General features: G+C 40.8%; 1 long non-coding RNA gene across 1 annotated transcript; it reads left to right on the forward strand.

The window, feature by feature from the left end:
- Positions 1 to 335: 335 nt before the first annotated feature.
- On the forward strand, positions 336 to 21,800 carry LOC113417604 (uncharacterized). The gene is made up of 3 exons (XR_003371637.2): positions 336 to 445; positions 21,136 to 21,175; positions 21,637 to 21,800. It is a non-coding gene; the product is annotated as an uncharacterized LOC113417604 (long non-coding RNA).
- Positions 21,801 to 26,868: the final 5,068 nt, after the last annotated feature.

Below are 26,868 nucleotides of genomic sequence, written 5' to 3' on the forward strand. Positions count from 1 at the left end.
TTGGTTACCAGACTGGGGATGGGCGGGGAAGAGGAGGAATTGGAGTTGGAATGAAGGGGAGATGATGGGAGAAGGCGTTTGGCCGCTCAGACGTCAAAGGGAATCCTGCCCGTGATTGGCTATCAGGGATTTGGAGCTTGTGAAAGGCAGCCTTGCCTAAAAAGCAAGGCGGTGTTGGTTGATTCTTGTCCGCTGTGCTGGAATTGATGAAGCGTGAGATGTCCTTGTAATATATATATATATTATGTATGTGTAATATTTCGTTTATATATAAATGAAGGGAGTGGACCAAAGCATGGGACAATACTGGACACACGTTTAAAAGAACTCTTGTCTTTTTATTTTTTCAGAATTCAATCAAGTATTGAAAACGTAATATGGGAAACAAGCCATGATTTTGAATCAGATTGGTCTTTGGGCAGATTGGATGAGATAAAGTATATTGGTGAGATATGGATAATTTTCCTGAAATTTTATGTAGCGTATTATTGTAAACAGAAAGAAAAAAAAAAGAACTGACTGTGTAAATCAGGGGTCTCTAAACTTGATAGCTTTAAGCCTTGTGGACTTCAACTCCCTGAATTCCTCCTGCAGTCATGTTAGCTCAGGAATTTTGGGAGTTGAAGTCCACAAGTCTTAAACTTGCCCAAGTTTGAAGACCCTTGGTGTAAATTAAAGATGTATGGTTATACTGCAAATGCATATGAAATGTGAGGGAATGCTGCAGCTCCCTGTTACAGCTAATATTGTGCTGGTGAACCTGTAAGAGAAACATTAAAATGTAATTGTGATTTCTTAAATCAATTCTGATGAATTGAAACAATAATTCCATATCTTTCCCCCTCCATACCTACAGGACACAATCTGAGCTAAAGGTAAACATGGTTGAGCTGGTTAATTTCAGTAAATTTAATGCTTAACCCTAGGAAGACCAAGCAACTGGGCCAAATCTGAAGATTTTCTGTATTTAAAACTAGGTGAGGTTTTACTTGCCCACTCAGAGCTGCAGATAATCTGGAGGTCTACTTGAGCTTACTTGATTAGGAGGCAGTTCATGGCTCCATCTTGCATCTCCTTCTGGATTAAAAGGACCTGCTCATAATTGCTCATATCTTGGTTATCTTTCATTTTTATTCTGCAGTATGCTGTACATGGAACTGCCCTTGAAGATCTGCAAGTGGCATTGAGTAGTAACGGGCAAACATCAGTACACCTATTAACACCACTATTCCATAAGCTCTACTGGCTCTGTATAGACTTCCAGATGCAAGTCAAAGTATTGTTTATAACTTATAATGCTTGCATGGGACAGACCTGGGTTATTTGGGACACCGCCTATCTCTGGTTATTTCGGTCCATTCCATTAAATTGTACAGGGTGAGCATGCGCCAGTCCCCCAAGCAGTATTATTCTAATGAGACCCCCGATGTGCCTTTTCTGCTGTTGCACCTGTCCTTTGGAACAAGTCCTCCCCCCCTCACTGGAGGTTTGGCTGGCCCTGACCCTATTTGGCTTTTATAGAATCACAAAAGACCTGGCTTTTCTTCCAGGCACTGAGCCAGGACAATCATTGTGCCCATTCTGCTGGGAAAATAAGAGCTTGTTATGCCCAGGATTGAGTATGTATATCTTACAGAATATGCTCTTTCATATCTCTTAACCTTCATTCTTTCAGAATTATAGTTGAATGTGTATCTTGGCATGAACTCAACTTAGTTACCAATGGCATGGTACATTTCTCCCCTGTCCTTTGACTTCCCTGTGGTGCTTCTATTTTTGCAATGCTTTTGCGAAGACTCTTTTATACATCTTATATTGTTCAGCTCTACTTTTACATGAGTAGTTTTTCCTTGAATTCAATGGCATGGTGGCAATCAGCCTGCTGCTCTTAACAGAGTTAATGAACTCCTGTTGAACTGTTGTTGTTTGTTGAACTGTCAACATTAAGTGCTTGTAATTCCCCAGCTAGTGGGTCTTGACAACCTGAAAGCTCCAAGTCCATGTTTCAGACAAACACTCAGAAGCTGGACAACATGCAGTCACAGCCTCATTTGTAAAGTTTCTAGAGCATCCTCACACCAGACCGCCAAGATTTGGTGGCAAAACTGGCAATTTTCTTTTGTATGATCTTTCCTGGTTTTAGGTCCCTCCAAAAACACAAAGTACAAGCATTACAACCTGCAAAGATCCGAAAAGCCAAGAACTGTCTGAAAACATTACTCCCCTCTATGAGTTTATCACATCAGGCCTCAGTAGCCCTTGCGGGAGAAATGATATTTGCTTTCTTCTGCCTAGCTCATCATATAGTTTAGTACAGGGGTCTCCAATCTTGGCAACTTTAAGACTTGTGGACTTCAACTTCCAGAATTCCAGAAGTTGAAGTCCACAAGTCTTAAAGTTGCCAAGGTTAGAGCCCCATGGTTTAGTAATTTGTGTGAACCAGTCCTTCTGAGGCACAGCCAGACCATTTGGCTTGTCCATGTAGATACTTAGTGTAGCACAGTGGTGGGATTCAATTTTTTTTACTACTGGTTCTGTGAGTGTGGCTTGGTGGGCGTGGCAGGGGAAGGATACTGCAAAGTCCCCATTCCCTCCCCACCCCACTAACCTGCTTTCCAGCTCCATTCTCTTCTCCAGGGCAACAAAAGAAGACCCAGCCGATCGGGAGGCAGAGAATAGATGGGGGCGGGGCCACTCAGAGGTGGTATTCCAAACTACTCAAAATTTCCGCTACCAGTTCTCCAGAACTGGTCAGAACCTGCTGAATGCCACCTCTGGTGTATCAACCATATAAGTGATAATGAACTTAAGAGCTAAGAGTTTTGCTCTAGTGTTGCCTTCAAGGACAGTAAGGATCTTTTTTTTGGTACTCAACATTCTATACGCCAAACAACTGAAGTATTATTATACAAGTAATAATACAATATAGTACAAGTATTATATAAACAGCTGTACCATGAGGGGTCCTTGGTACTCTCTGAGCTTGGTTTGTTTTCTTGCAGGTGTTTCATTACCCAAACTAGGTAACATCACCAGTGCTAGTATCTAGTTTGGGTAATAAAACATCTGCAAGAAAACCACCAATTCTCATTACATTTTATTCTGCTCCATCTCTATCCATTCATGGGCTGATATTGTTACCTCGTTTGGATAATGTAGCATCTGCAAGAAAACAACCAAACTCAGAGGGCACCGAGGTCCCCTCATTTCAACCCTGAGCTACAAATATTCTCCTTTATTGGTACTATATTTGTCATTTGGAATATAAATGCAAATTTAAGGTCTTTCTAAGACAAGGAAAGAACAATCTTGGGGGACCAGGTGCTGTACTTTCTTCTGGCAGCTAAGGTGGCACAAAGACTGGGCAATGATATAGTGACTGGAATAATGGATGGAAAGTGAACAAGGAGAGGGATTTAACCTGGAAATAAGGAGAAACTTTCTGACCATGAGAACAATCAACCAATGGAACAGAAGTTGCCCTTGGAAGTTGTGGGAGCGCCATCAGTTGAGACTTTCAAGAAGAGATTGGACTGCCATCTGTCAGAAATGGTGTAGGGTCTCCTGCTTGGGCGGGGGGTTGGACTAGATGACCTACAAGGTCCCTTCCAACTCTGATTATCTGTTATCTGTTATCTGACTGCACTGGCAGAAATGGGACTTTGAACCTGTTTGTTCCTGTTGGACGTTCAGTTTGTGGGCCTAGAACATTAAGGAGCAGACTCAGAAGCATTGAATGTCTTCTTTTTTTATTGAAAATGAGCATTGCCAATTTCAATGCCAAGATTTGAGGGGACATGAACCCTTATACAGTATATAAAATGTTCTCTAGTGTGGGAGGCACGCTGATAAAAACCGAGGGCATCTTGACATTTTTTCTAACAGAGAGCTAAGAAAGTTTTCTTTACAAGTGTCTGTAAGTGAAATTGAAGTGAAATAATGCAGTAAGAAAAACTGGGTTGAAAATGTGGCTTCTTCATCAGGACTAGGACATCCAGCTCCCTTGGTAAACCAAGGTGATTTTTGTAATGGGCTTTGCTGTTTCTCTAATGTGGGTTATATTATTATTTCTTATTTTCATTTTGGTGCCTTGTATATTTTAGGAATTCTAAAACTGCTGTGTTGCAGATTGTGACTGAAGCAGTCTGTAAGTTTGATTAACCAGTTTATTTTGTATGCTCTGTTCTGTCTTATTCCATTTCCTTGCCTCCATCAAAGAACTGACATTTTGTGGACTGGGCACATCCTCAATTTTGTCCTCTGGAGTCATCATCCCTCATCATTTTTGTCCTAACTTTTGCATGTATGCGAACCACAGGATTCTCAAAACCAAATCCCCTGCCTTGAACATGGCTGAGGCTATTTTCATGTTTTTCAATTGTTGTTAAGTGAATAAGCTTGCAGGTTAGAAATTTAAGGAGGAATGGGTTCAATGCTTCATTTTTTTTTTTTTGCCCTTTCCTATCCTCCAATGTGTTCGGGAAAATGAATCACTGATCTGGAAAGATCTTTTGATTGGGAGAAGATGAATCAGGTTTAGGCACAAACACACATTAAGGGTGGATAGCAGAGTTGAACCTCTTGCCTTTATTCACAATACTGGAAAACATTTGAATAAAAGGACCCTCCAAGTGAGGTTCTTTGGAAATATGCAAAATGGCAACCGAAAATGAGGAGGAAAAATTGACCATGGTTTATGCGTGTCAAGAGCTGCGCTACCTAGATAAATCTGAGATCCCTTCCAACCCTTTTATTCTAAGGGGACAATCTTATTTGTTTTTCATAATAATTACTTTGAGAATACAAGTAGTCCTTGGTTTATAATAATTCATTTAGCAACAGTTTGTTTGGTACAAGAGCACCAAAAGAGGTGATTTACTACCGGTCCTCATACTTTACAACCGGTCCTCACACTTATAACCATCACAGCATACCCAGAGTCACAGAATCAAAACTTGGGCACTCCAGCAACCATCCTCGAGTCACATGAGCACCATTTGCAACCTTCCTGGGCCGGCTTCCAACAAGCAAAATCCATGGGGGAATCCAGGTTTGCTTAATGATGGCATGATTGACTTAAGAACTGCAATGATTCACTTAACAACGGTGACAAAAAGTCATAAAATCAGGTGTAACTCACTTAACAAAAACCTTGCTTCGCAACATAAATTCCAGCTCCAATTATGGATGTAAGTCGAGGACTATCCGTTAGCGGTACTGACATAATGCGACTATGAAGTATGTTGCTCTCCAATTGTTCATCAGATCACTCATGTCTCCTAGCGTAATTAATGGAAGAAGATCAACACAGGTCCTACCTTGGATTTTCCATGTTGACTGAAGTTTGGTGATGGAAGAAAGAGACTACACCTTTTTGTTGTGAAAGTGGAGACTGAGAGGAATCTTCAGAGAATAGGCAGCACAATTTGACTAATTAACTATTGAGTATAACAGTGATTAGGAAATCTAACTCCCTAAAGCTTCAAGTTAAAACGGCCAGTGATGAAGACATTCTGGGGATCTCAGAACATTCTTTGGATCTCTCAACTTTGATATCAAATGCCTCCTCATTTTACTGTATAATGGAGATAGAGGGAGAAATCTGGATGCATTTTAGCTTATCTGACAACTTTGCGTCAGTTTTCTTATTATTTTTTGGTGCAGATTACGAGTTCTCGTGCCATTCCTAGGTGGGCCGATGAAGTTGCAGTCCAAGTGTGAGATTCCAGAATCCCTTAACCGCCATGTGAGAAAAACAGACAATCCTAGGCTTGAGAATAATTGAACAAAAAGATTGAAGAAGAACAAAGAAATGTCCACCTTAGTTAATTACTTAGCATTGGAGGGGCGTGAATAGGATATGCTGTGGAGAGGTTTGCTAATTCTGCAGAAAAACTTGTGTAGGCAGGTTTTTATAGTGATGTGTTTGTAAAAGAACATAGCAAAACCTGGATCATTTGTTCCTTAACTGTAAATAGCTAGCAACCCAGGAAGTTCCTTTTTTAAACCTGTGGTTTCCAGGGATGTCATAATGATATGTTGCATTTTAGTGGAATGATTTAAATACACTGTGCTGGCTGTTTACCACAGCTGCTTGCTGCGTAATGTCAAAGCTCTTCACACTGGTTTACATTTACCCCTGTATATTTCTTCCTATTTTAGAATAGATACATGTCTTCCTGCACAAAGAACAGCTCTGTCTTTGAAAAGCTGTCCAGTCTGTATCCGTGTTAAAGAAGAATATCCCTCAGGAAGAACAGCACTGCCTTTGGTAGAGTTTACTCACAATGCATGCCTGGATGACAGTGTAATTCCACAGCTTCCCTGGCACAGATTTCCCCATTATAGAGTGAGAGCATCTTTCTAATTTTAAATCTGGACCTGTCTGTATAAATTACCAGCCATCAATTTTACCCTAATCTCTTTCTCCTTTTATCCTCTTCTTTGCCCCTTAATATGCACACAGGTAGATCTTGACTTACGACCACAATTAAGTCCAACGTTTGTGTTTGCTAAGCAAGACAGTTATTAAGTGAGTTGCACCCAGTGGTGGGATTCAAATTTCTTTACTACTGCTTCTGTGGGCGTGGCTTGGTGGGCGTGGCAGGGGGAAGGATACTGTAAAATCTCCCATTTCCTCCCCATTCTTGGGGGAAGGATACTGCAAAATCCCCATTCTCTCCTCAATCCACTAACCTGTTTTCCAGCTCCGTTCTCCTGTGCAGGGCAACCAAAGAAGACCCAGCCAATCAGCTGGGACTCGGGAGGCGGAGAAGAGATGGGGGCGGGGCCACTCAGAGGCGATATTTGCCGGTTCTCCGAACTACTCAAAATTTCCGCTACCGGTTCTCCAGAACTGGTCAGAATCTGCTGAATACCACCTCTGGTTGCACCCCATTTTATGATCTTTTTGCCACAGTAGTTAAGTGAAGCAGCTGTTAACTGAGACGTGGTTATTAAGCAAATCTGGTTTCCCACATTGACTTTGCTTGTCGGAAGCCAGCTGGGAAACAGTTACAAATGGTGAACACATGACCCTGGGATGGTGTGGATTTTGATCATGTGACCATCATAGTGCAATGATCACAGTGTGAAAACTGGTCACAAGTCACTTTTTCCCATTCTAACGATCACTAATTAAATGGTTGTAAGTTCAGGACTACAGGTAATCCTCAACTTACAATCACAATTGAGCCTAACATTTCTGTTGCTAAGTGAGAAATGTGTGAAAGTGAGTTTTGCTCTATTTTACGACTTTTCTTGCCACCTTTGTTAAGTGAACCACTCCAGTTGTTATATTAGTAACATGGTTGTTAAGTGACCTTGGTTTTCCCCTTGACTTTTCTTGGTGATCATATGATCCTGGGATACTGCAATTGTCATAAATGTGAGTCAGTTGTCAAGCATCTTGAATGTAAATCATGCGACCATGGGGATGCTGCAACAGTCATAAGTGTGAAAAATGGTCATAATGTGAAAAACGGTAGTAAATCACTTTTTCGGGGCTGTTGTAACTTTGAACAACCACTAAGTGAACTGTTGTAAGTTGAGGACTACCTGTACCTATATTCTCTTTTCTGGCTAGAGTAGTCAACTCTATCTGATTGTCTAGCTTTATCAGTATTCGTACACAATACTGGCAAAATAGAAACAATATGATGAAGATAAAAACTTCCCTTGATTTGAGAGTTGCTCCTGGGGTTTAAACAGAGTTAAAGCCATAATGTAATTAGGCTTTGACATCGTGTGTTTTGTGAACCTTGCCTTTATGGTATTTTTAGCATGTTTTCAGTTTTATCTAGCAAACTAGGGCAGAAACACCCAAGCTTTTCTGTAATATATTCCTTGTTTTTTTCCCAAATGAAAAAGGAAAGGCAAAATTGCAAAGCATTGTTTCTTTGGTATGTGATACTAATTTGGACTGATTGTGTCTTTGATGCTCTGGCTTTATAATTAAATTTACAAGCAAGACACTTTGGAAAGTAGATTTCGTCAACTCAAGTGCAACTACAAATTGTGGGTTAGATCTCCCAGAGTTAACAGCTGTATTCCAAGTTTCAACCAACTTGCATCCTTCATTCAAAATTTGCCCACCATAAAAACATCCATTCCGGCACTGAGTTCACAAACTTCACATAATATACCTTATCAGATGAGTTTACAAATCTAATAGTACATTTACATCACATGGTACTCTTAGTTCAACCTGTGTTGGTATGTTTGCATTTATTTTAAGTAAAATTGCTTTCTATAGCCCACATTTTGTCTACTAAACCAAGATTAAGCAAACAATGATCTAGTGGCAATTTATTTTCTTTTAGATGTTGGTTATCATACCTTCATTATTTGTAGAAATAATTCTGTTTATTCAGTGTTCCCTAACAACCGGTACATGAGTCACACATTTGACAAGTGTATTTGTTCTACATGCTAAGCTTGGTTAGTTTTAATATTTGCGGGGTTGGTTTTGTGACTTTACAGGTAGTGGAATGGATTCGGGCAATTTGGTTAGATTATAGGTCAGTGTACACTAGGCAAAATGGCTAGGATTGCAAAACACACTGAAACAAAAAGTGTTAGATGAATTTAGCCCCTGAAAGTTTTAGCCATTAGGAATTATTCTGATTATCTTCTGCATCTTTCATTTCCTTCTGAGATACTTCTCTATTTAAGAGTGGATTGAGGAAATAGAAAAGAAAATTGAACTAATAGACAGGTATGTTGAAACCATTTAATTAGGGGTCCATGGCCCACTATTGGGCCACAATGTGTTTTGAACCAGACCGCGCAGGTGGTGGAACAGGTGCATGTAGAATGGAATAGAATAACAGAGTTGGAAAGGACCTTGGAGGTCTTCTAGCCCAACCCCCTGCCTAGGCAGGAAACCCTACACCACTTCAGACAAATAGTTATCCAACATTGTTTTAAAAACTTCCAGTGTTGGAGCATTCACAACTTCTGGAGGCAAGTTGTTCCACTGATTAATTGTTCTAACTGTCAGGAAATTTCTCCTTAGTTCTAAGTTGCTTCTCTCCTTGATTAGTCTTCACCCATTACTTCTTGTCCTGCCCTCAGGTGCTTTGGAGAATAGCTTGACTCCTTCTTCTTTGTGGCAGTTCCTGAGATATTGGAACATTGCTATCATGTCTCCCCTAGTGCTTCTTTTCATTAAACTAGACATACCCAGTTCTTGCAACTGTTCTTTATATGTTTTAGCCTCCAGGCCCCTAATCATCTTTGTTGTTCTTCTCTGCACTCTTTCTAGAGTCTCAACATCCTTTTTACATCGTGGCGACCAAAACTGAATGCAATATTCCAAGTGTGGCCTTACCAAGGCATTATAAAGTGGTATATTATATATGTGTGCAAAACTTCCCTTGTGCGAACATGGGTTGTCTTGCATTTACACGTGAAACTTCCCTCACACAAATAGCAGCCATTTTCCCTCACGCACGAAGCTCCCCTCGCTCAAGCGGTGGCCATCTTGTGCATAAAGCTTCCCTTGTGCAACTGGAAGTGGTTTTTCCTTTTCCTTACATACAAAGCTCCCTTTTGCGAGCAGTGCATTCATGCACCTGCCTGTCACACAAATGGAGTTGCACACGCACACCCTGCCTACTACTCACAAGGAACTATCCAGTCTCCACCCCTGCCGGGCTACCAAGCTGGTTGGGGACCACTGATTTACATGACAGTGCTCTCTGATAGATTGCTTGGCCTATCAATTAAGAGATCCTTGTGTACCATGTTTGCTCCTTTTGTCTTTAAAAAAAATGCATGAGGATAATCAATTGCAGTGATCTGATTCTTCCTCTTCAGTTCTTGGCTTCTGGAGCATAACCTCAACAGTCGTTTCCACAGCATAGCAACAATGTTGTAGGAAAAGAGAAGCAGAGGTAGGAGGGGGGCAGAGTTAGGCATGTCATCAGCTTAGAATCATTACGTTCCTACAAACAGTCCAAGCCCAACCCCTCCTGCTGACCCTTATCTGGTGCCAATTTAGCGTTGAACTTTAGATGAGTAGGTTCTTGTGTATAGACTTGAATAAATCTTCTATTCTGCAATCTAATGGATGGTCCTGATTCTTTACGCCTGACAGATAGCAAAAGCAACAGCACTTGGACTTATAAGCTGCTTCATAGTCCTTGTCAACGTCCAAGACAGCGCACCGTTCAAAATTGCTAAATACACTGTTTTGGAGTTGCCACACACGCACAGGGGGAGGGGGTGCATGGGGCACAGATGGGTGTTGGGTGATGGGACTCATACTGGGAGAGGAGCAGAGGTTCTGAACAGTTCTGGAGAACTGGTAGCAGACATTTTGAGTAGTTTGGAGAACCGGCAAATCCCACCTCTGACTGGCCCCGCCCCCCTCTATTCCCTGCCTCCCGAGTCCCAGGTGATTGGCTGGGTCTCCTTTGGTTGCCCTACACAGGAGAACAGAGCTGGAAAGCAGGTTAGTGGGGTGGGGACTGGGAGGGAATGGAGATTTTACAGTATCCTTCCCCTGCCACGCCCACCAAGCCATGCTACGCCTCACCAAGCCATGCCCACAGAACCCAGTAGTAAAAAATTTTTAATCCCACCACTGGAGAGGAGCCAGGAAGGCAAGCCATCTGTGGTTGGTTCAGAAGCCACTCAGGCCTGAAGAGTACTTGCTGGAGCTGGCCAGGGAACAACTGGGCTCGAAGGGTACTTGCTGGAGCCGGGCCAAAAAAGTACTTGCTGGAGACAGCTGGGAGCAACCGGGAAGAGGAGAGTGGGGCATGCTGAGTCCGTATAGCCAGCTGGCTAGCAGAAGCCACTAATGCTGACTAGAAACCCTTTTTACTGATATTGTTCACCACGTGCCAAGCTGAGACTCCAGTAAAGAGACCCATTCTGCTCACAGTGTGGCCTCTTCTTTTGCTGGCTTGGCGTGGAACCGTGACAGGTAGCCAGCATTACAGCCCTCTCTAAGCAGTTTACAGAGTCAACCTATTGCCCCCCAACAATCTGGATCCTCATTTTACCGACCTCGGAAGGATGGAAGGCTGAGTCAACCTGGAGCCTGTGAGGATCGAACTCCTGGCAGTGAGCTGAATTTAGTCTGCAATGCTGCATTCTAGCCACCGTGTCACCACAGCTCTTTGGGCAAGTCAAAGCAGGATTCATAATTCCTCCATTGTACTTGCAATCGTACTCTCCTCTCTCAAAGGTTTTCTCAAAGCGGAGCTATAAGCAGGATCCAACAGCATATAAGAAGAGTGGAGATTATGACACAAGTGTGTATGATTAGCTTGAACCCATGCGGCTGTTTAAATCACTAGAAATCTAATGACATCAAAGAAAGCTTCTGAGGACATGTGACGTCTGGAAGCATACAGTAGGATTTCCAGCTATGAGGCTACTCAAAGAGAAGCCAATTAAGAGATACCCTAATCACATACTATAATTAACTGAAAAAGGGAAGATCAGAATAAGGTAGAAGCCACAAAGCAGGAGACGCTCTGGAGAAAAAGGGCCAGTCACCTTAAAACAACCTACCTCAATCTTGCCAGGGGCACATTCTGAATGACCAAGGACTGCTGTCTCTTATATTCTCACATTACAAGACCATCATCCCCATCATCTCCAGCCAATACAGACATTCATCCTGACAGTGAGAACAATTCATCTGTGGAACCACTTCAGAAGTTGTGGGTGCTCCATCACTGGAGGTTTTTAAGAAGAGATTGGATAGCCATTTGTCCAGAATGGTTTAGTCCAGTCTCCTCCTTGGCCAGGGGGTTGGAATAGCTCTGTTATTTTGTATTCTCTAATACTTTGTTTTACATGTGTTGAAAATCTTAGCATAAAATAGGGATGGACAACTTGTAACCATAAGGTCCTATCCAGATCTTCATTCTTTTATTGACAGGTCTAATGCTGATTCCAATTTTGCTGTTGATTTTGGCAAGGTGATTACAGTTTCCTGCCATTTTGAGATTGGAAACCATGGAAGCTATAGAGTTAGGAGGAAAAAAGGGTGGGGGGAATTCCCTACAAAATGCACACACACTGAATAAAATGGAAAATTCCAGCCCCATCAACTTACATAAAGTGCTCCTTGGCAGTAATGAATGTTGAACGTAGTACCTGGCTGCCAAAAACGTAACCTTTTTTTGGATTAAAACAAAAAAATAAGCCATAACATGGTAGGTTCATACATTAAGCCAAAATGGTTTGAAAAACAGAATGCCTGGTTAAGGCCATCTAGTGCAAATCCAGCCAATTGTGCTTTATTTAACAAGCAAAAAGCAAATTGGTGCTTTTGTGTATTGTGTGAACAGGGTGTGCATAAGCGCACCAACGTGCCTACCGTCCCTGTCCTATTGTTTCTTTTCTTTTTCTTATATGTATCCATGTATTCATAACTATGTTTATACTTATACCTGTTATCTTGTAAGCAATTGACAAATCAAATAAAATATAAAATAAAAAAGTCACACTCTTGAATTTTTTATTGCATCTGTACACTTCAACTACACCCAAAATGCAATAGGTTATTCATTCTGCTCCCAGCCATGTTATCCTCACCACAACTATCTGAGAGTGATTACACTAGGAGAACATTGCTAATTTGAAGCTTTTCAATAAGCTTTGTGACTGTGCGTAATTTATAATCCTTACCTTTCCAATCCAGTTCCCACACCCTAATCCAACTATATTGAACCCGGCAGCCTCAAGATGTTTTGAACAATTCTTTATCAGTTTCATGCTACCTGAGAGTGGTGGGAATTAAAGTCTCAAGTATGAAGAGGTCACCAGATTTCTTGTCCCTACTCTTAACCATTGCGTTGCTTTCAGTGGCTCATGATCTTTCATTGGTTCAGTGGATCTCCTCATAAAACCCACATCTCTTCACTTAGTGCTTTTGACAGAAGGATGAGCAGGATACACTGATTCTATCAATGTCAACATCAGACTTGCACAAGGAGCTTCCTGCTATAATGGAACCCTTAATTAGCTTCATCAAGAAACACACGCCATTTATACACTCAGGGTTTGGAAGCAGACTGCAACAATACCCAGATACTCATTGCCTTCTGCAATAAAATTTGTACGTGTGGCAAGATAAAGGGCACGTTTCCAGCCTTGCAGAATATGCAGTCAAAAATTCCCAGATGTGCACATGCTGCAGTTTCATCCCCATTAAGGCATCGGTGTTTGGGATGAAGCACAACTTCGGTTCTTAGATAGCTGAAGGAAGCAAGTGCTGAGTTGTACAGGTGATAGGTACAGGTAGTCCTTGTCTTACGACCACAATGGAGCTCGGAATTTATGTTGATAAGCCAGGCATTTGTTATGTGAAGTGTCTCCTTTTATGACCTTTTTTTTTTTTTTTTGGCTACAGTTGTTAAGCAAATATCTGCAATTAAGTGAATCGTGCAATCATTAAGCCAAGCTGGATTCTGCCATTGACTTCGTTGGTCAGAAGCCAGCTGGGGAAGATTGCAAACGGTGATCCCATGATCCCAGGACTCTGAAACTGTCATAAATACATGCCAGTTGCCAAGGATTGAATTTTGATCACGTGGCCTTGGGGATGCTTCAGTGGTGATAACGAGCGTAAAAAAAACCAGTCGTACATTTTCACTGCTCTTGCAGTGAACAGTCACTAAATGAATGGTTATAAGTCATGGAGTATCTGTACCACTAAAGCTAGATGAAACATTAAGACTTCACTGGTCACTGTTCCACTCTGGAATAGTGTGATCAGATTATACTATCAAAATTCAGCAACAAAAAAATAGCTGAATATGACAACTTGATTTCAGGCTGCTTGGGGAACAAGATTACGGTTGGGGTTGGGAGGGCTATTGCTCCCTTTTCCACTGATCTGAAAATAATTATTGTGCCCCTTTTGATATCAAACCCTCCATAGATGGTCTCCTACAGCTCTCCAGGTAGTTGGGAGGCTGAGTTTAACAGATTAACAGAGTTGGAAGGGACCTTGTAGGTCATCTAGTCCAGGGGTCTCCAACCTTGGCCACTTTGCCTGGAGGACTTCAATTCCCAGAATTCCTGAGCTAACATGATTGGAGGAGGAATTATGGGAATTGAAGCCCACAAGTCTTAAACTTGCCAGATTTGAAGACCCCTGATCTAGTCCAACCCCCTGCCCAAGCAGGAGACCTACACCAGCTAAATATGAGCCAGCAGTGTGCAGCAGTAGCCAAAAAAGCTAATGCAGTCCTAAATTGTATTAACAGAGGGATACAATCAAGATCAAAGGAAGTACTAATACCATTCTATAAAGCCTTAGTAAGACCACACCTAGAATACTGCCTCCAGTTTTGGTCACCACGTTATAAAAAAGATGTTGAGACTCTAAAAAAAGTACAGAGAAGAGCAACCAGGATGATTAGGGACTGGAGACTAAAACATATGAAGAATGGTTACAGGAACTGGGCATGGCTAGTTTAGTAAAGAGAAGGACCAGGGGAGACAGGATAGCAGTCTTCCAATATTTGAGGGGCTGCCACGGGGAGGAAGGGGTCAAACTATTTTCTAAAGCGCCTGTAGGCCAGATAAGGAATAATGGATGGAAATCGAACAAGGAGAGATTCAACCTGGAAATAAGGAGAAACTTTTTGACAGTGAGAACAATCAACCAATGGAACAGAAGCTGCCTTCAGAAGTTGTGGGAGCGCCATCACTTGAGACTTTCAAGAAGAGACTGGACTGCCATTTGTCAGAAATGGTGTAGGCACGGTTTCCTGCTTGGGCGGGGGAGGGACTAGATCAGTGATCCCCAACCTTTTTATGCCGCGGCCCGGTACCGGCATCAGCTGGGCGCCGCGGCCCGGTGCCGGCATCAACTGGGCGCCGCCATCTTTTTGATGAAAAAGTGCTTCCGGTGACCTCACCGGAAGCACTTTTTCATCAAAAAGATGGCGGCCAGCTTCCGGTGAGCTTTTTCGGTAGAAATGGCTTTCTACCCGGAAAAGCTCATCGAGCGCATACGCCGCCATCTTTTTGATGAAAAAGTGCTTCCGGTGAGCTTTCTACCCGGAAAAGCTCACCGGAAGCACTTTTTATCAAAAAGATGGCGGCGCCAGCAACCAGCTGCCCGGTAAGACTTGTTCCGGACCGGGACCGGTCCCGGACCGTGGTTGGGGACCCCTGGACTAGATGATCTAGAAGGTCCCTTCCAACTCTGATTATCTGTTATCTGTTATCATTTCTGACAGATGGCAGTCCAGTCTCTTCTTGAAAGCCTCCAGTGATGAAGCTCCCACAACTTGTGGATTCCCAACCTCACAGATACTGCTATCTCTAGATTAGTGCCTTGTGGAAATATTTTTTAGAAGTGTGAACAAACTGTCACATATCCAGTGGTAGATTTGGGTAATAACAGTAGTTGCATTTGCTCCATACACCCAAGGAATTCCCATCCAAAGGAGACTTCAGCAATTTAAATAATCACAAAGATTGATACTTAGCCTTATTCATTACAGGAAAATCTTAAATGCTTTTTCATACTTTTTGGTTTCTCTGGTCTAGAAAAATCCCACTCCCTGGGTGTTTATTTCAAAAGATAGGAAACAACAAAAGAAAACAAATCATTTCAAGAACTGAAGTAAGCATTTGGCTCCCAGGTTCACTGTCCTAAAAGGGGCTTGAAACAGAAGGTCCTGTGAATGGGGCCCTTTGAGGAATATTTGGACTAGATTAAACGTAGCCTGGAGATGAGAAGATCAGGGTTGTATGGTTTATTAGGAAAACCATAGTTGGCAGAGCTCCTACATTTTAAGCCATGGTTTACAACGGCTGAGTTCATAGAACATTTGAAGGCCCATACCAAAGAAATATAATACAATGCAATGGGAGAACCCCACCTATTTATATGACTCTGAAATCATATCTCATATCCAAACCAGGCTTTTTTTATTCACTGAGTCAGAAGGGCTGGGTGCTCTGATTTGTAAACCACGGTGACTTGATTCATATCATTGACTAAGCTGAGCTAAATAAAACATGGTATGACTGGCTTCACACGAAACAAAGAAGCCATCATTTGAATAAATCCCACTGGCTGGGTTTGTATAGGGTCTCAGTCACATAGGTACATACCATAAACTAAGCCCTGAACATGCGAATCTTACTTAGGGTCAATGTGAGGTATGAATCTGGTTTGTGGCTTAAGCTTTTGGGTGAGCTGTATTAACAGACTAACAGAATTGGAAGGGACCTTGTAGGTCATCTAGTCTAAACCGCCACCCAAGCAGGAGACCCTACACCATTTCTGACAGATGGCCATCCAGTCTCTTCTTGAAAGCCTCCAGTGATGAAGCTCCCACAACTTCTGAAGGCAACTTCTCTTCCATTGGTTGATTGCTCTCACTGTCAGAAAACTTCTTATTTCCAGGTTGAATCTCTCCTTGTTCAGTTTCCATCCATTATTCCTTGTCTGGCCTTTGGGTGCTTTGGAAAATAGGTTGACCCACCCTCCTCTCTGTGGCAGCCCCTCAAGTATCAATGAGAAACCATTAGTTTGCCTCAGACCAGTTTCTGAATAAATGGCCATCCAAGAGGCCAAGGAGTATGGTTGGCTGGAGAATTCTGGGAGTTGAAGTCCACACATCCTAAAGTTACCAAGTTTGGGAAACACTAATCTAGCATGATTAACTCAGTTATAACTTTTGGAAGTGTTCTGGTATTATGTCCAGGGCATTATGTCCATAACAAAGACGACTTCAAGGGGATAGTTGGAAGGAGGACCATCTGCTATTTATGCTGAAGTTTTAAAGGGCAGCAGATTTGAAGGACTCTGGGGGAAGGATTTAAAGGATCCTTATCTAAGACTTCGTTCACACAACCCATTTAAGATGCTTATTATCAAACTACAGGCTGCCTTTGCATCACAGGCTAATGTTAGTTACTTTAACAGGTTTTCTTCATGCCTTAATGTGACCTGTGATTCCCATTCTGGTTATGTTGTGTCATATCTTATTTTGGTCAAGTCATGTGATCCAATTCCTTCAAAACATCTATTATACTAGGAATGGCTGGGGGTGCTAGAAAATGAGGCTGGCAAAGGATGGACACTGGACTGATGCCATCAAGCAAGAGAAGCGTTTTAAAGCTGGAAAAGTTCAGTGATATGGTGAAACCTTGGAAAGAATGAAGAGAGTTGATCTACAAAGAGGCTGAAAGTCAGCTGTGCCTGGACAGATTAAAGACACAAGGACAGTACATTGAATGGAGAATTAAGGTGTACAACAAAGTCCTTGGGAAATGTTTGGGTCTTGCATAAGGTATAGGTTATTAGCAGCTTCAGAAAGCAATCCTGTTCTATAGAAACCAAACCAGTGATTAATATTTATTGAAGGGCATTATTTAAAGGTATAATGATAGCAGCAGCATCAAGACACACCAAAATAAATTCACCACAATTACTAATTGCAAGGGAGCCAGTTTGATGCAATGGTTAAGGCAGAGGTGGTATTCAGCAGGTTCTGACCAGTTCTGGTAGCAGAACTGGTAGCAGAAATTTTGAGTGGTTCGGAGAACCGGCTAATACCACCTCTTAACTGTCCCCGCCCCCATCTCTTCTCTGCCTCCCGAGTCCCAACTGATCGGCTGGGTCTTCTTTTGTTGGCCTGCATAGGAGAACGGAGCTGGAAAGCAGGTTAATGGGGTGGGGAGGGAATAGGGATTTTACAGTATCTTTCCCTGCCATGCCCACCAAGCCATTCCCACAAGGCACGCCCACACAATCCTTAGTAAAAAAAATTGAATCTCACCACTGAGTTAAGGGACTAGCCTAGAAACCAGGAGACTGTGAGTTCTAGTCCTGCCTTAGCTATGGAAAGTGGCTGGATGACTTTGAACCCATCACATTCTCAATCTGAGCCGTTTTATGCCATATGGACTTTAATTCCCAGATTTTCCCAGCCAGCATGCTAATAATGTGAAATGGCCAAGGTTGAGAAACACTGCTACAGTGATATGCTTCCAACCAATTGACCCCAATTAATTCCTTGATTTTGATTTAAGCAGAATAGGTAAACAAGCCATTATGTCTTATTCAGTAACCTCTCATTGTGAGAAATGGCCTAGCAAAATATGTAAATCTAGCAACAAAGGCTGGATAGAGTGGGACTTATTTCTGGATAACCATATGTAATCCTCAGCGTTATAGTTTATTGCTTTTTAGCACAAGGCAAGTAAAAAAAACACATCACAATTTGGGTGGGCTGACACTATGGTGTTGAACTGGAAAAAATGGAGTTTAGGCTTTCAATGAACTGTCTTTTAAATTAGATCTAAATTATATATTCTGTATTAACATATTTAATGCATTCAAATATAGACTGTGGTTAAAGAATGAAACAGAAATTTAAATTAATTGCATCTGTCTGGAATTCAGAAGAAACTCACTATTTATACATTGTCAAGAATTCAGCTTATAATATAAATACAATACAATAGTAAATATAATACAAGGGTAATGATATGTTATAATTATTATAGAAGGAATTATAATATGAATTAGAACTTGTAAAAACTGAAATTTGCTCAAAAAGAATAATGTGAATTTGCAATTAAAGTCTAATGATGATGTAATAATAATATAAAACAACATGGAAAGCTGATTAATATAATATGAATATAAATTTAAATCTAAGAGGGAAAGACTATCAATAATGTACACAAGAAATATGTACCAACCGACACACTGTACAATTGAAAGAAGGTTTTATTTGTTGTTTTGTGTTTGTTTATGTTGTTAAAAATAAAAAATCTTTACAAAAAAAAGAATTCAGCTTATTGCAATGTTTAGGATCACAATCATGCAGCACTTTAGGATGATGTGTCCAGAAGTCACTTCTGAGTGTAAAGGTAGTACGAGTAGACCTCAATTTAACAACCATTCATTTAGTGACAACATTGGGGAAAAATTATGACCATTTTTCATACTTACGACCATTGCAGTATGCCCATGGTCATGTGATCGAAATATGGACACATGTATTTATGATGGTTGCAGTATCCCGGGGTCATGTGATCACCTTTTGTGACCTTCTGAAAAACAAAGTCAGTAAGAGAACCAGATTCACTCTTACAAAAATATTGCTAATTTAACAACTGCAGTTTTTGTTTCACTTAACAACCCTGGCCAGAAAGATCATAAAATAGGGTACGATACCTGAAACTTACAGTAAAGAAAATGCATACGTCATTATTCATGTATTAACCGCAGCTAGAATAGTATTTGCAAAAATTGGAAGGGCGAAAAGATTCCGGCAGAAGAGAATGTGATTAAGAAAATATTAGAATGTGCAGAAATGAATAGATGAACCTTGGCAATTAAAGAAAAAGAACAAACTGAATATTATATGATATGATTTATTTTATCAATGGTTGGAAAACAAAGATGGATAATGATAAGATTAACTAGGTAAAGTAGTTGGAAGTAAGGATATAGTCATTGACATCATAGTAAGAAATTTGAATTAATTATAACTGTAATTGTAATTACGATTGCACAAGATATGTATACCCAGTCGACCCACTGTTTAAATGGATGGATTTGTTGTTAAAATAAAACATAAAATTTTTAGATAGATAGATAGACAAATAGATAAAGGTCATAAAATAAAATGCATTTAACAATTGTCTCGTTTAGCAACAGAAATATGGGGGATCAGTATTCCAGAAAACCTCAACTCCAATCAATAACTCTGAGACAGACATCTTCTCAAAGGTTCCTTTTATTAGAATAGTAAACTGGCACATCTGGGAAATCCCGAATATGAAAGTTCTGGGTTTCCCTTCAATAAGTAAAATATTACAAATCCACCCACTGCACCCCTCATTGCATCACATGCCCCAATCACCATCCATCCCACCTTGAGATGTCCCCTCAACCAGTCTTCTGCCAGGTGCAGAAATAACATGACCTTGACTTAGAAGAAGAATGCTGTTATATCTAACCACAGACGCTCCAAGAAATTTCCCCCTCCCATTTTCCCAGACTCAAGAATGTGTCAGTGTGGAAGCGTCTGGTGCTAATATGGCTTCCAAAGCTGACAGTGGGACTCAATTGTGGTAGTAAGTCGAGGAGTACGTTTTTTTGTTTATAACTCCTTAATGCTTGCGCCTTTTCCAGAGATTGTGCCCTTTGCAACTGCTTTAAACAGTGGCAGGCCACTGCTTTTATTCCATGGTCTCTGAAGTACTTTGAGATTGAATCTAAAGTGATGCAGCTCCTAAAGTATTTATGAATCTAATCCCGACAGTTTCCCCACGAGATTCACAATCCGTTCAATTGGAAAAGGTCCAATATATTTAAGTCCCAGTTTTTTTGACTTTTGTGTGGTTTGCAAATATCTAGTGGACAAGAAAACTTTATCCCCCACTTGATATTGTTTCTGTGGAGCTCTCTTTTTATCTGCAAATTTCTTATGAGCTTGATGAGCATCATCCAATGCTTCACGGGTAACTGGCCAGGTAAGCTGGAGTTGGGTTATCCATTCACTCAAGGACTGAATGTTGGGTTTCTCCTGTGGAAGCTCGGGAATAGGTACAAAATCTTCTTGGTTCTGTTTATTAGCCATTTATACCAATTGTTCCAAATTGTAAAGAATTCAGAGTCGTCTTTTTTCTTTCAGTTTCGTTGTTAGCCTATTCATCTCTGCACTTTCTGTTACTTTGTGTATTATTAGTTCTTCATTGGGGGTATTTGGTGTTTTCCATACCCGCGCAAAGGCTATTCTGGCGGCTGTGATTGATCTTATATGCTTAATGTGCTAGTCCTTAAGCCCATGCCCTATGAAATTATAATTATGCAGGCTGATTGCCTATAATGTATATCAAAAGTTTCTCTACTCCAAGATGCTTCAATACATCTCTTTGATGCTTTGCAATTAAACATGAACCATATAATTTAAAAAATTATTTTAATTTTTTTAACTTTTTTTTTAAAGCCACCGTTCCTGTAGGACTTCTCTAAAGGGCCTTCTTGTTTGAACAAGAATTATGCAAACTACCAAATATAACACCAAATAGAATGTTAGAATGGTAATCATCATTGCATTAATGCCAATTACAATTGTGCCTCTTCCATTCTGAGTTTGAGTCCATGTGTTGTTAATGTTTACCTAGGAAGGTGCATCGTTTGAGCTTCACCTGTTTCTTCATGGAGGTAAGACTATTTTCTCTGATTGGCCTTTGTTTTCTGAAGTCTCTGCCCATAGGATGGTCAGGAAAGGCTACCCATGTAAGTCTGAGTTAAGTATAAAAGAAGGAGCTATAAAATTTTCTATCTATACCAAGCACCTGGGAACACTCAATTTAGATAAACACAGATATTTTGGAGTTTTGTTTAAAATATTGCAAATCTCTCTCTCTCTCTCTCTCTCTCTCTCTCCTCTCTCCTCTCTCTCTCCCCCTCCTCTCCTTCCTGAATATTTCTGAATGGATGCAAAGAGGGCACAATCCAGACAGCACTGCTTCAGAGAGGGCAAGGGCATTCCGTGCATGAGTATACATTGATTCAGTGTTCTCCCTTTGAGAACATAGGGACTACTGATTATTTATTTCCATAGACATATGATGCCTATTTCTAGGGCTTATATTATTGCTTCCATGTCTTTTTTGTTTCAGAATAGTAGGAAACCACCATCCAATCCTGATAGTAATTCTGACAACATTTGGTAGTCATTTTGACATTTGTTTGATCTACATCCTCGTCCTTCTGTCCGTGAATCATTCATTTTATTCAGTGGCAACTCTCTGGGAATGAAGCTGAGGGTCCTGCTTCCTGCTTTTTTTTTTTTTAAAAAAGGTGAGGTGCCAAGAAATGAGCAGAGCTAATCCTGATCTACAGAACCAGTGTGTTAAATACACACTGTTAAATACCTAAACGTATTTTTTTAAAAAACAAAAAACCTTCAAAAAAAGACATTTTTATTCCCAATAATCTACTTCTCCTCTTATAGGGATTTTAAAATGTGGATGACTAAAAATGGTGTCTACAATCTCCATTGTTGTTAGTTGCGAAGTCGTGTCCAACCCATCCCAACCCTGTGGACAACGTTCCTCCAAGCCTTCCTGTCCTCTACCGTCCCCCGGAGTCCATTTAAACTCACGCCAACTGCTTCAGTGACTCCATCCAGCCACCTCATTCTCTGTCCCCTTCTTCTTTTGCCTTCAATTGTTCCCAGCATTAGGCTCTTCTTCAGTGATTCCTCCTTCCTTCTCACTAGGTGGCCAAAGTATTTGAGTTTCCTCTTCAGGATCTGGCCTTCTAAAGAGCAGTCAGGGTTGATCTCCTCTAGGACTGACCGGGTGGATGGCCTTGCTGTCCAAGGGACTCCCAAGAGTCTTCTCCAGCACCAGAGTTCAAAGGCCTCAATTCTTTGGCACTCAGTCTTTCTTATGGTCCAACTTTCACAGCCATATATTGCATCTGGGAAAACCATAGCCGTGACTATGCGCACTTTTGTTGGCAACGCTCTCTATAGTGTTCATTATTGGCATAATAAAATAATAGCATCTTATACTGCAATATGATTCTGCTGCCTGTATTTTCTGGCACTGGGGGGAGAAGTTAGCATTTCTATCTGAGATCAGATAGGAAACTTTGCTGAGTGAACAGGACAAGAACTACAAAAAGGCAATGCTGGGAACAGAGTGTGGAGCCAGGAAATACCACCTGCCATTCTATCTAAGGTCATCCTGTCCTCACAGAACCTATTTGAAATTCTGTTTCTAATTTTGGACAATGAACTCTTAAGGAATGCCGTGTCCAGCAGTGCTGAAAATGTAGCTCCCACCAAGGCCTAAAATATCTTGCTAAACTGTGATCAAGGACCATTCTCTCTCTACTAGGGTTTAAAATGAACCAAATTCTAGGGTTTAAAATGAAGCAGACGCTAGCTTTTGCAAAGCTTTTGATCTTTGGAATTGTCTCATCTGGGCAGCATATATGCTTCCTGGAATTAGAATTAGAATCAGAATAGAGCTGGAAGGGACCTTGGAGGTCTTCTAGTCGAGCCCCTTAGTATTTTATTGATTAATTGAAAGCAGGGTGTTCACATGGCATGCAAAACCCAGCCCTGTTAACAAAATACAGTGGCTGAATTCACATAGCACTTTTGTCCTCCAACAACTAAATAATATTATGGCATAGGATAATGGTCTGATTCAAATACATACAAAAACAGTGGCTTCATTTCCCACAATACATTGACCCACAAACCATCCTCTCCGTTTTTAACCTTATCTAGAACGTTGTATGATGGTGGTTTAATGAGTCGATAAAGACGCTATTCTGCCTTTCCCCCCTAAAAATCAGCTGTTGTGAGGAGCTATATGTCTGCAAGTTATGAAACCCAAGCTCCCCTCAAAAGCACTGATTTGAAGTAATCAAAGGATAACTGTCTTCCAGTACTTGAGCGGCTGTCCCAGAGAAGAGAAGGTTGACTTATTCCCCAAAGCACCAGAGGGCAGGACAGGAAGTGATGGGTGGAAGCTCGTTAAAGAGAGATCCAACCTAGAACGAAGGAAACATTTCCTGACAGTCAGAACAATTAATCAATGGGACTGCAGAGTTGTGGGTGCTGCATCACTGGAGGTTTTCAAAATCAGACTGGAAAGCCATTTGATCGGGATGGTATAAGGCAGTGGTGGCTAACCTTTTTGGGCTCCTGGGCCAAAAATTGTGTGTGCACCAGTGTGCACGCACTCGCGTGCCAGCACCCAGAATGCAATGCGTGCCCCCCCTCCCTACGCCCCCTGACAGGCACGCACAATCCCCCCCTCCTGCCACCCTCTTACCTGCACTGCACCTCACAGCTGATTTTTTGGCTGGTTTGAGGCCCTTTTCGGCCTCCCAGAGGCTTAGAAAAAGCCTCTGGCAAGACTTTTCAGGCCGAATTATAGGCCCATTTCGTCACTTCTGGTATTACAGGAAGTGACCAAACGGGCCTATAATTTGGCCTGAAAAGCCTCGCAGAGGCTTTTTCCAAGCCTCTGGGAGGCCGAAAAAGGCCTCAAACCAACTGGAAAAAAAAATCAGCTGTGAGGTGCGCACATGCGCAGTGAGGTAAGTTTGCCTGCAGCTTGCGTGCCAGCACAAATGGCTCTGTGTGCCACTTGTGGCACACATGCCATAGGTTCGCCATCACGGGTATAAGGTCTCTTGCCTTGAGCAGAGGGTTGGACTAGAAGATCTCCAAGGTCCCTTCTAGCCCCAGGATTCTGTGTTCTATGTTCTTTCAAACACAAGGTTGGTTGAACATGGTTGGGAACAGCAGTAGAATTCATTGACAGAGTTGAAATATTCCATGGGTTTCTTCATAAAGGAAGAATTGACATCTAGGCATGAGGTCAGTCATGCAACCGACACCAATTCCATAACAATGAAGACAATGAAGTTATGACACTTGTAATATCATTGTGACATGCATCCCCTATGATTATAGACAATCGTATGGGGGTGGGTGGGAATTAAATCTGACATAATTCCCTTGTCAAATATGCCATGTCACTGTAGTTTGGATCAGATGCCAAGACTAAGCTTTACATAAAAGGAAAAAAAAGGTCAAATTTGAAATAGAGGCTTCTTCTATTTTATTATCCAAATTCTGGAACTTTCTCCCAAGATACATTCACCTGATGATGTTATATTTAGACACTGGATAAAATTGTTTCCGGCTTCCAGGGAAATTGAGGCTCTTTCTTAATGTTTTTTTCCCTAAACAATTGTTTTATTTTGTTTGTTTCTGACACCTTGTTGGTTTTCTTTTGTGTTCTTTCATATTGTGGGTGAAGCTTGCTTTGTAGTCATTCCTTCGCAGCTGATGACCACAGAAAATTTGTTCACCATTCAGTAAATAAATAAGTGCCACTTGCAATCAACATTGGTAACTGTTTTTTTAAGTTCAAATGAAGATATTGGAGGCTGTGTTCTGTTGTCACCAAAACAGAATGGAGTTTTAAAGTATCTTTAAATTCATTTGGCTAATTGTTAACAATTAGGCATTTATCTAATGACCAAATTTGAATGGAACTATGAACTAGACTTTTTAATACCTAAAAAAGCCTCTGTTACATCAAATTGTGTCTGTGATGTAAAAGATGACACTAAGTGAAATAAAAGTGTCCCTTTTTATTATATCATTCCTTTACTATTGTTATTTTTACATTTTTTTATCATTTCCCCCCGTTTTATTATCGTGAGCTACTCAGAGTACCTCCACAGCGAGATGGGTGGCAAATAAATAAAATAAATAAATAATAAAATAAAATAATAAATAATAAAATAAAATAATAAATAATAAATAATAAAATAAAATAATAAATAATAAAATAAACAAAATAATAAAATAAATGTAAAATATAAAACAAAACACAACAAGACAATGCATTCTGTGGAAAAAGTGACAGAAAAAAAGGATCTATTTCCTTCTCACCCTCTTTCTTAAAGTGCTATTTATCCCAGGATTCTGACTGCACCAAGAGGCAACAAGAAATATTATATATTCACACAGCGCTTACCTAAACTATGAAGCTCACTAGAAAAGATTGAGGGATTGTTGGCAAAGAGAAATACTTAAAAGCATCATGGTTTCTGTTTAATAATTGCAATGGTGGTCTAGAACTAACAACTTTTGTAGCCGTCTCCTGAATGCCAAATATCTTGGCAAGTTTGTACAGGTTAATGTTCTTTTCTTAGCTTCCCAGAAGGGTGAGACCAAAATGCTGCATGACACAGAATCATTGCCTGATGCAGCCCATTTTTCTTCTTCCATTTTGTCTTTTAACGTGGCCACAAAAAAGATATTGGAAATGTCCACGGTTCTTTTTTTTTAATCACCTCACCAAAGATGTGACAGTTTAGCTGGAGTCTTAATGAAGCAAAGCAACTCCTTGCTGTGGCTTACAAAAGGATATTGTTTCTATTAGCTGTGGTTAAAATTAATGAGAGTTTCAAGTTTCAAAGATAACATTTAACTGAAACTGGTTCATTGGAAGCAAACATGGAAATATGACATGTCAACACCAAGAGACAAACCAGTGCTTGTAATGAAAAAACAATGCTATGTCATAATGCAACCAATAATTGGATGTATTGACTCTACCCCCATTCTCCTTATGCTGGTCTGTGACCATAATAAAGATCTGATCCGAGTAATTGGATTCAAACATTATGCTGAACCATAACATGATCTGTATGATTTGGGATTAGCACGAGCACATCCAGATACAGCTTCCTGGTATATTCAAGCCAGACCGTGATGCAACAAACCAGGGATTAAAATCCTGGTTTAGCAGTGTATCAAATCAAAGGTTTAGTCACACATTGCCTTCACTTGTTAAGCTAACTAGTTTCCTTTATCCGTATGCCATGCTGAGACACAAATAAGCGAACCCCATTTTGACTTAATGTCACGGGTGATATTAAACCTCTGATTCTGCTTAAGCATTTTGTTCATCAGGAAACTAGTCACTGGATTTGAACTCTTCAACTTGACTAGAATTCCAGATGCACTGCACCCTAGAAAGAACAACGTACAAGCAGAACATCTAAACCAAGGCTCTTCAAACTTAGCAAGTTTAAGACTTGCGGACTTCAACTCCCAGAATTCCTGAGTTAGCATGACTAGAGGAGGAATTCTGGGAGTTGAAGTCCACAAGTCTTAAAGTGGCCAAGTTTGGGGACCCCTGCACTAGGCCAATGTTTCTCCACCTTAGGAGCTTTAAAGATGTATGGCAGGGGTCTTCAAACTTGACAGCTGTAAGACTTGTGGACTTCAACTCCCAGAATTCCTCCTCCAGTCATGTTAGCTCAGGAATTCTGGGAGTTGAAGTCCACAAGTCTTAAACTTGCCA

The sequence above is a fragment of the Notechis scutatus genome, chromosome 8, assembly GCF_049901735.1.
Source record: "Notechis scutatus isolate UNSWTSFEM ecotype Mainland chromosome 8, rNotScu1.2, whole genome shotgun sequence".
Classification (NCBI taxonomy): Eukaryota; Metazoa; Chordata; class Lepidosauria; order Squamata; family Elapidae; genus Notechis; species Notechis scutatus.